General features: G+C 42.2%; 1 protein-coding gene across 1 annotated transcript in view; it reads right to left on the minus strand.

Moving 5' to 3' along the window:
• Nucleotides 1-11,828, minus strand: part of CDH7 (cadherin 7) — a 129,122-nt gene that overhangs the window by 86,098 nt on the left and 31,196 nt on the right. The window lies entirely within an intron of this gene.

Consider the following 11,828-nt stretch of genomic DNA (forward strand, 5'->3'; position numbering starts at 1 on the left):
CCTTGTCCTCTCTCCGGCAGCTGTCCCCGGGCCACAGCCAAAGGACATAAGCAGCCTAGAGCCAGATTTTCCCTGATAGAAACCCCTCCGGGGTGGGTGTCACTATGAGCACGACATGCTTTCTACTTCGGGGTCCCTGCGCAGCTCCTCACCCCTCAGTCCTAAACTCTAAGGAGTGAACTGGAAGCAGTTAAAAAAAAAACAAAAAACCAACCCTGGAAAGGTTAAGGGTTTTTCTCAGGACCATAAATTTAATCTTGCTTTGGAAATGGAGGCTGAGCAGAAAATGCGTGGCTGGAGCACTGCTACGCAAAGCACCGCCCGAGGACCACCCTGCGCCATCTCTCCAGGTCCAGTGAAGTATGGAAACTAAGAGAAGCCCCAGAAACTTTCCTACTCGTTGCTCAGAGTAATTTATATGGGTAACTGAACCCAATAATAATAATGAAGGAATAGGGATTGAATTTTTTTATCTAAGTACTTCATTTGTCAACATAGAGGTCATAACACAATATGTCCTGTGTCCTTAAAACAACGACAACACCAAAAGCTTGGTCACTCACCACAGGTCAGCTGAGAGGCCCTGGGTCAGCAGATAAAACCCTACATGAAAGCTCTTTCGAATGTTTCTAGGCAGTAATTAGGAACTAACAGGAAAAGTGTTTTAAACTAATTACTGCCTAGAAACATTAGGGGGCACTGGACGCCACCCCCCACCAGGAGGCACTGGGTGATTCGCAGAGGCCGCCCTTGAGATTCGCCCTTGAGATTGGCACAGATGTTCTGTCCACGAAACCGAAGAAAAGAAACCCAAGGAAACATCGCACTGGGCAAGCGCGTAGTGAGTCTGCGAAATATTCCCTGCATTGCTTCGCCTTGCCTTTTGCATTCAAAAACAATAATAATTAAAACCATAAAAATATAATTTTGGAATCTACATTTGGGTGAGAGAACTTCAACACTTGGCAAATTGGTAAAATGGCAAATGGAGCCATTTAGCCAAAGGTAATACTTCTTTCAGGGCTGTCCCACATCCGATGACAAGCTGATGGGGGGCTTTAAAGCTCCTCCCTCTCCCCTAATTCAAAATAGCTCCAAAGAGGCTTCTGAGGCCACAGCTCCCCAAAGGCTGGCCAAGGTCTAGGTTACAACTGCACTGGAGTTCAGCTCCTTCCCTGCCCAGTCCCCCCACCTTTCCAAGTGTTGATTCCAAGAACTGGCACTCTGACAAATTCCCTACAGGCAAATCCCTGTCTTGGAGCCTGTTTCCTGTGAACTTGACCTGCAAAAAACACACACACACACACACACACACACACACGCACACACACACACACACACACACACACACATAACTAACTCAATAAGTAATGAGTGGCAGAGCTTGGCTTTCTCTGCACATCTGTCCTCATGCATACCCGGATGTCTCCTGCAGAGGCACAGGACAGTAAGGGACACATTTACATAACTTGGTGAGAGATTTTGCAGATCGAAAGTAGCAGCAGCTGAGGAAGAGCCGCAGGGTGGCAACATTCATACAACACATAACCCTGGGCGGAGTGCCATGTGGTTTTTTCAGTCTACACCTGACATACTCTTTCTTTTTTTCCATGCTCCCAAATGCTTTAATTTCTAGAAACTTCACATGGTAAAGGAACCAATCGCAAGAGGGAAAGGGCTTCACTGTGTTGTTTTTCATCTGGGAAGAGAAAGAAACAAAATGGCCTTCACTCAGGGAGCCCGGGGGCCAAATCTGTGTGCGTTTCTCTACACAGGACCCACTCCTGCCCCATTTTCCACGCCCAGAGCGAGCGTCTAATATTCTCTCAAGTGGTATGATGCCCTCACCTACTACGAAATATTTCAAACAGAATATGTGTCCATGGGCCCAGGCTTTTTTATTCTTAAAAGTGCTTCAGGTCATACTATTATGCACCCAATGTAAGAACTGCTGGCCTAAAGGGAGAAAAGGAATACAAGAGAAGCTGAGGGAAATGTCCTTCCATTTTAAAGGCAGAGGAGAAAAAAGGCTTATTAACTAGATAAAAAAGAAAAAAGAAAAAGAAAAAAAAAAAGAAGCATGTCTGCAGAGCTTAGGCAATCATTTGCTACAAAGATACAGATTTTAAAAACATACCTCAAAAAAAACGTCTGGCATAAATTCAACAAACACAAAAGCTTCCTAAATGAAAATAAAAACCCATTTCACATGCCGGGGCCTCTGTGGGATATGGAACTGTCTCATCTAAAATACCGCAGGTGTGAGAAATAAGGACAACACACGTTTCCCCCTCTGAAGCAAAATATTTGAAAGAAATGAGGAAACGCAAAGTCCCTCCTGAGCCCGTGTGGCGCCCACTGCCACCCCGGTGACTTCAGCGTCCTGCTCTCCTGTCTTGTCGTCCTCCCACTGAGCTCCATCAGAGCCCGGTGCCCTAAGGATAAAAGCTCCCGAAGCCAAAGGTGATACAACGTGTAACGCTATGGAAGGAAAAGGAGTGATGTGGAACGGATGGGCAACCACGGAGCAAAGTCGACGACTCGGTGACACAGGGGAGACATCCTCCAACAGCTCGCGAGCTGCAAACTCTGGAAAGGTGTCTTCGGTTTTCGTGGGAGAGACTGGCCTGGACTGGTGCGTAAAGGACAGGCCGGTCTGGTATCAAAAAAAGATGCCACCGGCACCAGCTGGAGAGAGGCGGCCGCACGCGGTGCGGACACACGGGCGAGGGAGGGTGACAAACGCCGCTGCGTGAGACGGGGCTCTGCGAAGTTCCGTGTGGCTTTTCGACTGATGAAATTCCGTCTAACTTGAAAAATGCAGTAAGTTCTCTGAGTTGTTTTCCCTTAAACGCCACATTTATTTCATAGAATGACTCTTTGTCCCTTCTCCGATGAGCATCAGATATTAGCACTGTGCTCTCCATTAATCCGCGAACTGAGATGCAAGATGAATAAAACAAGCTTTCTGGCAGCACAATCGCAATCGCTAAAGTGACTCAGAATAATGTTGGAACCAATTCACCTCTGTAATAAGCAATGTGAACTAGGACAAGAACTGGGGGCGGGCTGGGTCGAGTGCCGAGATGCTGCCTTCATGTTGGGTACCTTCTCGGATTTCAGTTTGTTCATCGGACTAGGGGGGGTCTTCAAGGCTCCTTTTATCCCAATTCTCTATGTATCCCCTCCAAAGAAACATGGGTGAACTGTCATCCTCCATCCAGACTCCTGACATGTACTGGCCATTCCAGGAACGGCACGAGACATTGGGAGCTGAGTTTTGGGTGGATGATAATGCCTCAGGTTAAACCATTTTATAAAATCTCACATGGCAACCGTATGGTTACGTCACCTTGCGAAAGTCAGGGGCACTGCAGAATATGTCCGGACGATCACCAACTCAGAAAACCCCATAGGTTCATTTTGTAAGATTCTTTTCTATAATTTCGAAATGTCCTGTTTTGTAAAGCTTGTGAAAAAAAGGCATTAAGACAATTTTCTCAAGGCACTTGGGAGTGAAGACCTTTTTTCCCTATGTATAGCAGCTAGTAATTTGGTTAAATAATTCAGAAGAAGTAATTAGCATTTGATTTTAAAATATATGTCAAGAACATACACGAGGAATCTTTAAAGGGTACAGCAAAATAACGAGCTACCTAAACACAACTGTCGGGACAAGGTCACTTCTTTAAAAGGAAATATTATTAACAGTACTTACCTATAATTTATCTGATTCTTATCTTATACACACATTCATTAGTATCACAAACACACACACTAAGAAAACGCATCTTTCCTCTCTTTCCCTGAGATTTACAGCGTTATACATTTTCCCTGTATTTTAATCTGTCGCGTTATACATACATGACTTAGATGTATTATCCTATTTACATCTGAACTACCCCAAACTCCTCACAGCGATACTGGGCAGAGAATGATTTCCTGGTTCCCAGGGGTATGAACACACAGAAACATTCCTGGAGGGCATCGTTTGGGGTGGGTGATTCCCTACCTTCTTTTCTAGGCTGCTTCTATTAACTAAAACTTCCCTTACTGTGGACCCAAGGCGGAGAAAAAAATAAAGTAAATAATAAAAAGAGTGCCAACTGAATCCCCTTTCTTTTACATCACTTGTGATTCAATAAGAAAAGATTCCCATAACAGAACAGGCACACGTTGTCACATGTCAGACATAAAACAATTAGTAGAGTTGATTCTGGACTGCAATACAACCTGACATGGGGCCATTTCAATCATGAGGAAGTTATGACAGAATTTTCCTGCAGGCTCGGTCCAATCTAACTCAAATCCCATCGCTCTCATTAAAAAATGTAGCTCGTCTATTCCTTTCCGTGATCTTACACTTCTTTGCCGTGTATTTGTAATCCCGACTTTCATCCACCCTGCTTCACATATTGTTCTCTTGCTCTCTTATTTAAACAGCTAATAGTGAGAGCTAATATTTATAGAGTGTAATTATCTGCCAGACAACCATGGAAAAGGGGACTTCAATTCTCCTAACGAACTTCTGTGGTGGGCGTTACTGGCCTAATATTACACTCTAGAAAACTATGATCTAACGGGATTTAGGACCTTGACCGGTTTTATGCAGTAACGTCACAGACTTGAACCTAGATCTCGCCACTAACGGGGTCTGTATTCAACCTGTTTTACTGGCGCCATGCTGCCCCCGCCCCGTCTCCTTCCGTAAGAGATGAATGATCTGAAAAGGCTTGGATTCTTGCATCTCCCTCCCCGGCCCCCGTATGAAAAATCCAACCGTCAGTAAGGCAAAGCATGAATGAATTTATAGCTACTGAATTTTTGAGTGTTTGTTTCAGATCCCTCCTTGCCCTCCTTCCGTCCCCATCCCAATCAACTGCCAATTCCCAATGTCCCACCTTGATAGCCTGGCACCTCCATCTGTCATTTTGTCTCCACTTTGCCCATTACAGCCCTGAATCAGGATCGCATTATTTCTCACATACGTTCACAGCATAGCAATTTATACTTTACAAAAAACACGCAGACTCTTAACTGACCCTCCTCCCTTAACACCTCAAACACACAGTACTATGTGATTGGCAGAGGCATCTTACCACAACACGATGACTTCATTGCTCTCTAGTTCAAAATTGTGGATGGCTCCCTACGACTTTCCATATCAAAGACCCGCTTAGGCTTCAATGTCTCCAATGGTACAAGCTCAATAACCACGGGGACCAGAATCACTTATTCTACCACAAAAGAAGAAGAAACGTGTAGATGGAGATTTAAAGATGTCATCGATCGTACCAAGTATTCTAAGTTCTGAGGGTAAAATGTGAAAAAAATGCATCTTGTAATGGATAAAATGTGTTGTTTATTCTAGATTCTCATCTCCTATTTCTCTCTTCTAATTCTCCTACATTTTTCTTCGACATTCCTTCTTCTGTCCTGGAATGAAACAGGCTTTGCAAAAGCAAGAACACATTGCCTGAGGCTTTCTATAGTCAAATCCATCAGATTTCCATATCAGAATTATCCATATTTTTCATTTGTCAAACATGAAAATCAAGACAGCCGAGTAAACGTGAAAAGAGCACATGAAACATTGATTATTATATGTTGTTCAAAGAAAGATGATGACAACAGCTTCGGTAAATGACAGCATTGTGTTTTGTACTGCCACTTCATCCGTTTTCTCCAGAACATCTTTTAAGATGATTTTATTCTTATTTTCTTTACAAAATCAAATCTCCATTACAATCGCACTGACTGACAGTATACTCTGGTGATGAGTACAGTGTGTGAGATGCCGCAAGCAATTTACAGTTACCGCCGTTAATAAAATCTTACCTAATACTTGGAGCTCCAATCTACAGACTGGGCTATAATAATACTGTTACGCAGGCTTTTCGTGCAGCGAAAAAAAACGTTTGTTTTGTAATGAAATGGAAATAAGTATATTCAGTAGACTTTCTCTAATGTTATCTATGTAGAAGAAATGTCTCATAAACTTTGTGAGATGGAGACATCCTCACAAACACTCACTAAACCCCTCAGCACAAATAAAACAGAAGAAACCAGAAGCTGGAGGCTCCGTGGAGGAAGTGGAAAAGCCATTCAACTCTACCAGGCGGGGCTCATCCGGACCATCAGATGAGAGATGGTAAGTGGAAGGCTGAATGGCCCCCGCCGCGGCCTCGCGTAACTTTAATCGTGATTTTTTTTTTGTTGTTGTGTTTCGTTTTGTTTTTAAATGTTGCAAAATGCTTGGTGTAACTGGACTTCTTATGGAAATTAGTAAAGAGCTGAGTTTGGATGCAGGCCAGACAGAATCGGTCTGCACAGGTCAGAGGGCTGCTGGAAACTCGGCAGTAATGGAAACCGTGAAGAGTGTCTGTTGCTGTCTTGCAGATCGCAGGGTTGAAGAAGACAGCAACACTACAGAGCAACTCTGCAGCGCCGGAGAAGAAAAACCTGAGAACATTATTCTAGAAATCAGCATTGTCCATATGCTTATTATCTTAAGAAGAGGATTCACATATTCTCCCACCTGCATTTTTCTTTTTAATACAAGGCAAGAAAATTAAAATATAAAATAACTACACACGGCCCTAGAGTGGAACACTGCCCACCTCTGAGGAGGGATGACGACGGAGTTTTTTGGGGGTTATTTGGTTGTTTACCCCTGATACTCAACAGATACTGACTTCCTTTTGAGCCCTAGAGGACCCGTCAGTTCACCGGGCTGGAGTCCGGGCACCATGAGATCCTCCCTTTTCCTTCTCTTCTGTCTTCCAAGCTCTCTAAGATGCCCTCCATATATTTTGCCACCCTTGAGAGCAGACTCGCTGCAGCAGACCTTCTGAGGCCCCATGGACTGCAGCTAGCACTCCGAAGAGCCTATATTTTAATGCACAGAACGCCGGCTTCAGGGGCTCTTAAGAAAAATATCTAACACGCTACCATAAAATGAATAGTTCATGTAGTTTTCAAAACTCAATATCTAAGTACGATAGAAACAAATTAGCATACTAAACAGAGAAAGGTTATTTAGTCGAATGTCATTTCAGGAAAAGCCAGAGATATCAATTCAACATAAAGGCCAAAGAGAAACAGATGAAGGATGAGGAGAGATGGAGGCGACTGCACGTGGAACTATACGGCAGATGGAATCCAGACTCGTTGACTTGTATTTGTTTTCCCAATAACTCTGTCGTCTTCTAAACTAATTATAAAACTAGTGACAGGATGTGTTGGACAGAATCCCAGAGTGAACATCAAATTAATATTATATATCGTGTCATTTAACATGGCCCCTAAGAATTCTAGTGAAGTGTCTGGCATCGGCCTAAATAGACAGTGACTAACAGTGAGAAGGAGAACATGGTCTGCGGTCAGAATTCTGGGGCCAAGGCTCGGCTCTAGTGCTAATTAGCTATGTATATAACTCTCTCAGCCTTAACGTTCTCATGTAACGTTCTCAGTGCTAAGCATGTCTCTCCCAGCCTCAAAAGAGGTGTGGTAAAGACTCCAGTGAGAGACTGTGAAAAACATGGCTTACGAACTACAAAACACTAAGTAGTTTTTATTTTGTTAGTGCTACTTGATGATGAATACTATGCAGAAAGAAGTCTCAGACCAAAACATTTTACTAATTGTATGCATGTATGTGTGCAAAAAGCTGACCAATTAGACGTAGAACACAACTATATGCATACAAATATGCATATAAATATACACGTATGTGTATGTGCAAAGATATATAGTATGTGTATACATACACACACACTCACAGATGTTTTGTTGCAAATGGAGATGATAACCAGAGACTAAAAGTGTTGTTCGTAATTTTTAGATGACATCCTCCTGAATACATTTTACAAATGTATAGATAGCTGCTTCACAAGGAAGAACGTTAATGCAATCTTTAAATATTTTTTCATGTTTCTGAAAGCCATTATGTAAATAAATTTTCTTCTGTTCAAGGTGTTTAAATAATATACAATGTACAGTGACTCATAGTATGTACTCCATGACTCAGTAGGTGTATTTTGACTTAATCTATTACCTTTCATAAATAGCCCATAACAACAGCTTTTTTACAAAGGTTACTGAGATTTAATTCACTTAAAAAAAAAAAAAAGTTTTTCTGACTATCTGACTAAACAGGAAATGTGAGTGAAGAAGGAGCGAACATAAAAATCGGTGTATTGTACCCATATCTGTCCTCCCTACTCCCTAGTGGGCCCTGTTAATGACCAAGCTTAGAAGTCAATTCTTCACTGAGTCTTCAAATCCTACATATTTCACCATCAACCAGGTTCACTAAGTTGTTTTTCTCACCTATCTCTTTTATCTAGGGATCTGAGTGTTTCATTAACAAATATCTTTATGTGGATATGCCTCAGGCAACTTCAAATTCAACACTACCAAACTGCAATTTAATCCGATACTTCCCACCTCGAGCCAGAAACACTGAATTCATCATCATTCTATAGTACTTCCTATGTGGAAGGTCCTTTTGCTGGTGCTGTACACACAATAGTGAATAAGACAGAGAGCCCCTCTTCCCTCCTCCTGCGTACACCCCCCCCCACATTCTCAACTCCACATTTAATTGTTAAATATCTCATAACTACTCCGCTGTGAAAATAACTAGTTCTCGTCTTGTCCTTTTTATCCGCATGCCCTGTACCACACTGCAGATCCCGCCACCTCCCGCCTGGAATACGTAACCATCACTGAACTGACCTTCGGCCTCAAGTAGGGCCCCTTCAATGTAAAACTCTCGACACTAGCAGAGTTGGTCTTTCTTAAATTCAAATAGGCTCAAAATCATCCGTCAAATGTACCAAAAGACACATAAAAAGATGAAATAAATAAAAGATTCCTTAAAGTATGCTAAACTTTCACCATGTGCCTCCTGATTCATGGCTGCCTATGCACTTTTGCCCTATTCCTTGGCCGTCGGAATCACTTACAGACCCCTATGCAAACTGTATTTTCTCACGTCTCCACGCCTTTGCATGAGCCACTCCTTTGGGACGAGACTATCTTTTTCTCTTGTCCCATTTATTAGGGACTGCGTTCTCACCCTTCGAGGCTCAGCTGAAATATTACCTCCTCTTTAAAGACTCGCTCGCTCTCCCAAGGCTCATTTTTGCACTCTTTCCTGATCTCCATTGCATTATTTATAAAGTCCACTATCAGACAACACTGAGGTTATTTGTATGTTTCCTCATTATACTGTGACCTACAGAAAGGACAAGGATCTTTCTCTGCATATTTATTTCCCCAATCCACGGCCACATGGTGCACAGCCCATGGACTTCATAAATATTTGATCAAAGACTAAACTAATGCGTGTCTTGAAAAATATTCATGATGACATGACTTCTTATGGGACCGTTACGGACCATGAATTTCTTCTTTTTTGTACTTCTTTAACTCATAAGTTTGGTTTTCAACCACGTAAACTGTGTTAGCTACAGGTGAAATCTAAACTTGGCAAAAGTGGAACCGTAGAGTTTTACTGAAAACTCTGACTGTCGCTAACAGCCTGGGCACTTCCAGCTTAGTGAGAGCAGGTTTAATGCTGCTTCTTTTTCTTCCCATCAGGGACATGCTATAGCCTGCACTGTGTTATTCTCTGGGTTACACAGATGTCTGGCAAGTGGCATCATCAGAAAGGGCCCTCTGGTCAGTGAAGCGGTGACTTCAGGGGACTGTGAGCTGCTAGAAGCTCAAGCGTTTGCATTAGTTGAACAGACAGGACAATGGCGCCTATGAACGAGTGGTTATCTGTACACGTACCTGCTCATACCACATGGCATGGCTTATAGCTACCAAAATGAGCTTTAAACATCATATAACAGGTCGTATTTCATCTTTCTTTCTCCTTCTCTTTCTCCTTCCATTTCTTTCTTCCTCCCCTACCCCATCTCCCCTCCACCCTCCTTTACTAATTCAGATTGTGCATGTGTTATTTAGGATGTGCAGATTAAAGCACTCAGAGGTAGCTATTTCAGTGATCATGACTCCAAGTGGTTTCCTGTTTGAAGATTCAGTCTTTAAACCTGTCTGATGATTTGAGCCGGTAATGTAAGATTTGTTACGTGGTTTAACACAAATAACTCTAAGTAAAAACATCTGTGCGTTTCAAATATTTTAAAGGATGCATTATTAGTCCTTAATAAATGTTTACTGAATTAATTGCCAGTCAGGATGACCAGTCGGGGCTGATAACTCCCTTGGTTTTAAAACAAATTCTACACATAACCGGCCATATCCCAGACAATTTAACACAGCGTTCATTTGATGAACCTTGATCAATTCCCGACCATACAAGCTTGTTTTCAGAATGTCCAAACGCAGGACAGAGTTCAGTAAAAGATACTGTAGAAAACAAAAATGCTGATAGCAGCTAATATCTGCCTTTCCCTCCGGCTCAATATTTCAAGGCCAGATTGCAGTACTTTTATTTTGCTAAGATCTATCCCGCTAAAAAGTAAATGTGATTTACTCTTCTGCATTCTTCACACTAACTGGTTACTTCTTTTGCCTTGAATGCCACCCACTTATTTGCTAAATGTGTTACCCATCTAGCTACTGGGTGCACAGCCCTATTAGTCTCCCATCTACTTGGAAAGTGTAGTTTCCTAGCTATAGTCACCTGTGTAATATATTTAACAAATACTTATGCCAGACCATCTGCTGACAATGCAAATGTGAAAGGCACAGGCTCCCTCATATTGCTCATCCCAGAGGAGTGTGTCCGGGAAGCAGGTGATTACAGCTCTGCCCCATCTCATTACACTGTTGTTCCAGCCTTGATCTCTCTGGATGGTCCACCCAGTCTTTCATGGTACAGAATTAAAAGCTAAAGCAGTTCTAATTTCATTCTTTTCATTCTTTTCATACCCTGCTCATTTAGCCCAAATCCCTGAAATTTAGAATACGAATTCCTTAAAATATGTTACTTATATCTGATAATTACTCGCCATCCTCATGTTTCTAAGAAAACTCCTGGTGTATCTTGTGCAATGAATGGCAAATTAATTCTTGTTCAGTTACACTGAATTAATACCAACACCAAGTCCAGCAGTGGCAGCAGCAATAGAAACAATGCAGAAGAGCCGGCAACCACCTCCCCCGAATCAAAGTATGAGCGAGCCTCCCTAGACCTATGAGCACCTAAACGTATGCTGCATAATTCAGTAAATTTAAAACATTAATCACATGGAATGCTTTGCAAGAAAAGCGCTCTCTTTCTATATTCTCACATTTACATGCACATCCATCCGTACATATCGAATTTCTGCTAAAGTCAAAAATACCTACTTTGAATAAATTGTTTCTAAGTATTTCATGCATGACTTTCAACCTGCACGTTGCTTATGATAATGATCCTTCATTTGTTTTCGTAAAAACATGACAGGTCAGAAGTGATGGGTTTTCACTGATGGGCATGAAACCAAGGAGATTATCTGACCTGGAATAAAACCAAAGGAGTCATCGGTCCTGAAAGCTATCCTTGTACATCACCGTTTTGAACAAGAAACCAACCACTTCACCGACCTTATATTAATATTTCCGATTAAGCTTTTTCAGTTAAGAGGTATGCTTGGCTGTGCAGAGGTCCATTTACTCGAAAGCCAGTGCAGCTGAGGATTCAGGGCCTGCACTGGGCCATTTGTAAGACCCAGGGACTATAGGGAGGTGGTCAGCTTATCAGTGCGATCCCAACTTTGCAAAATGTCCCAAAGCAATATTTATATGTTTTCCTTATGAAGCCTCAGGGCCCACAAAATTCATCTTTTTGTGGTCATCACTCTTTTCAA

The sequence above is a fragment of the Pteropus vampyrus genome, unplaced genomic scaffold, assembly GCF_000151845.1.
Source record: "Pteropus vampyrus isolate Shadow unplaced genomic scaffold, Pvam_2.0 Scaffold119, whole genome shotgun sequence".
NCBI lineage: Eukaryota > Metazoa > Chordata > Mammalia > Chiroptera > Pteropodidae > Pteropus > Pteropus vampyrus.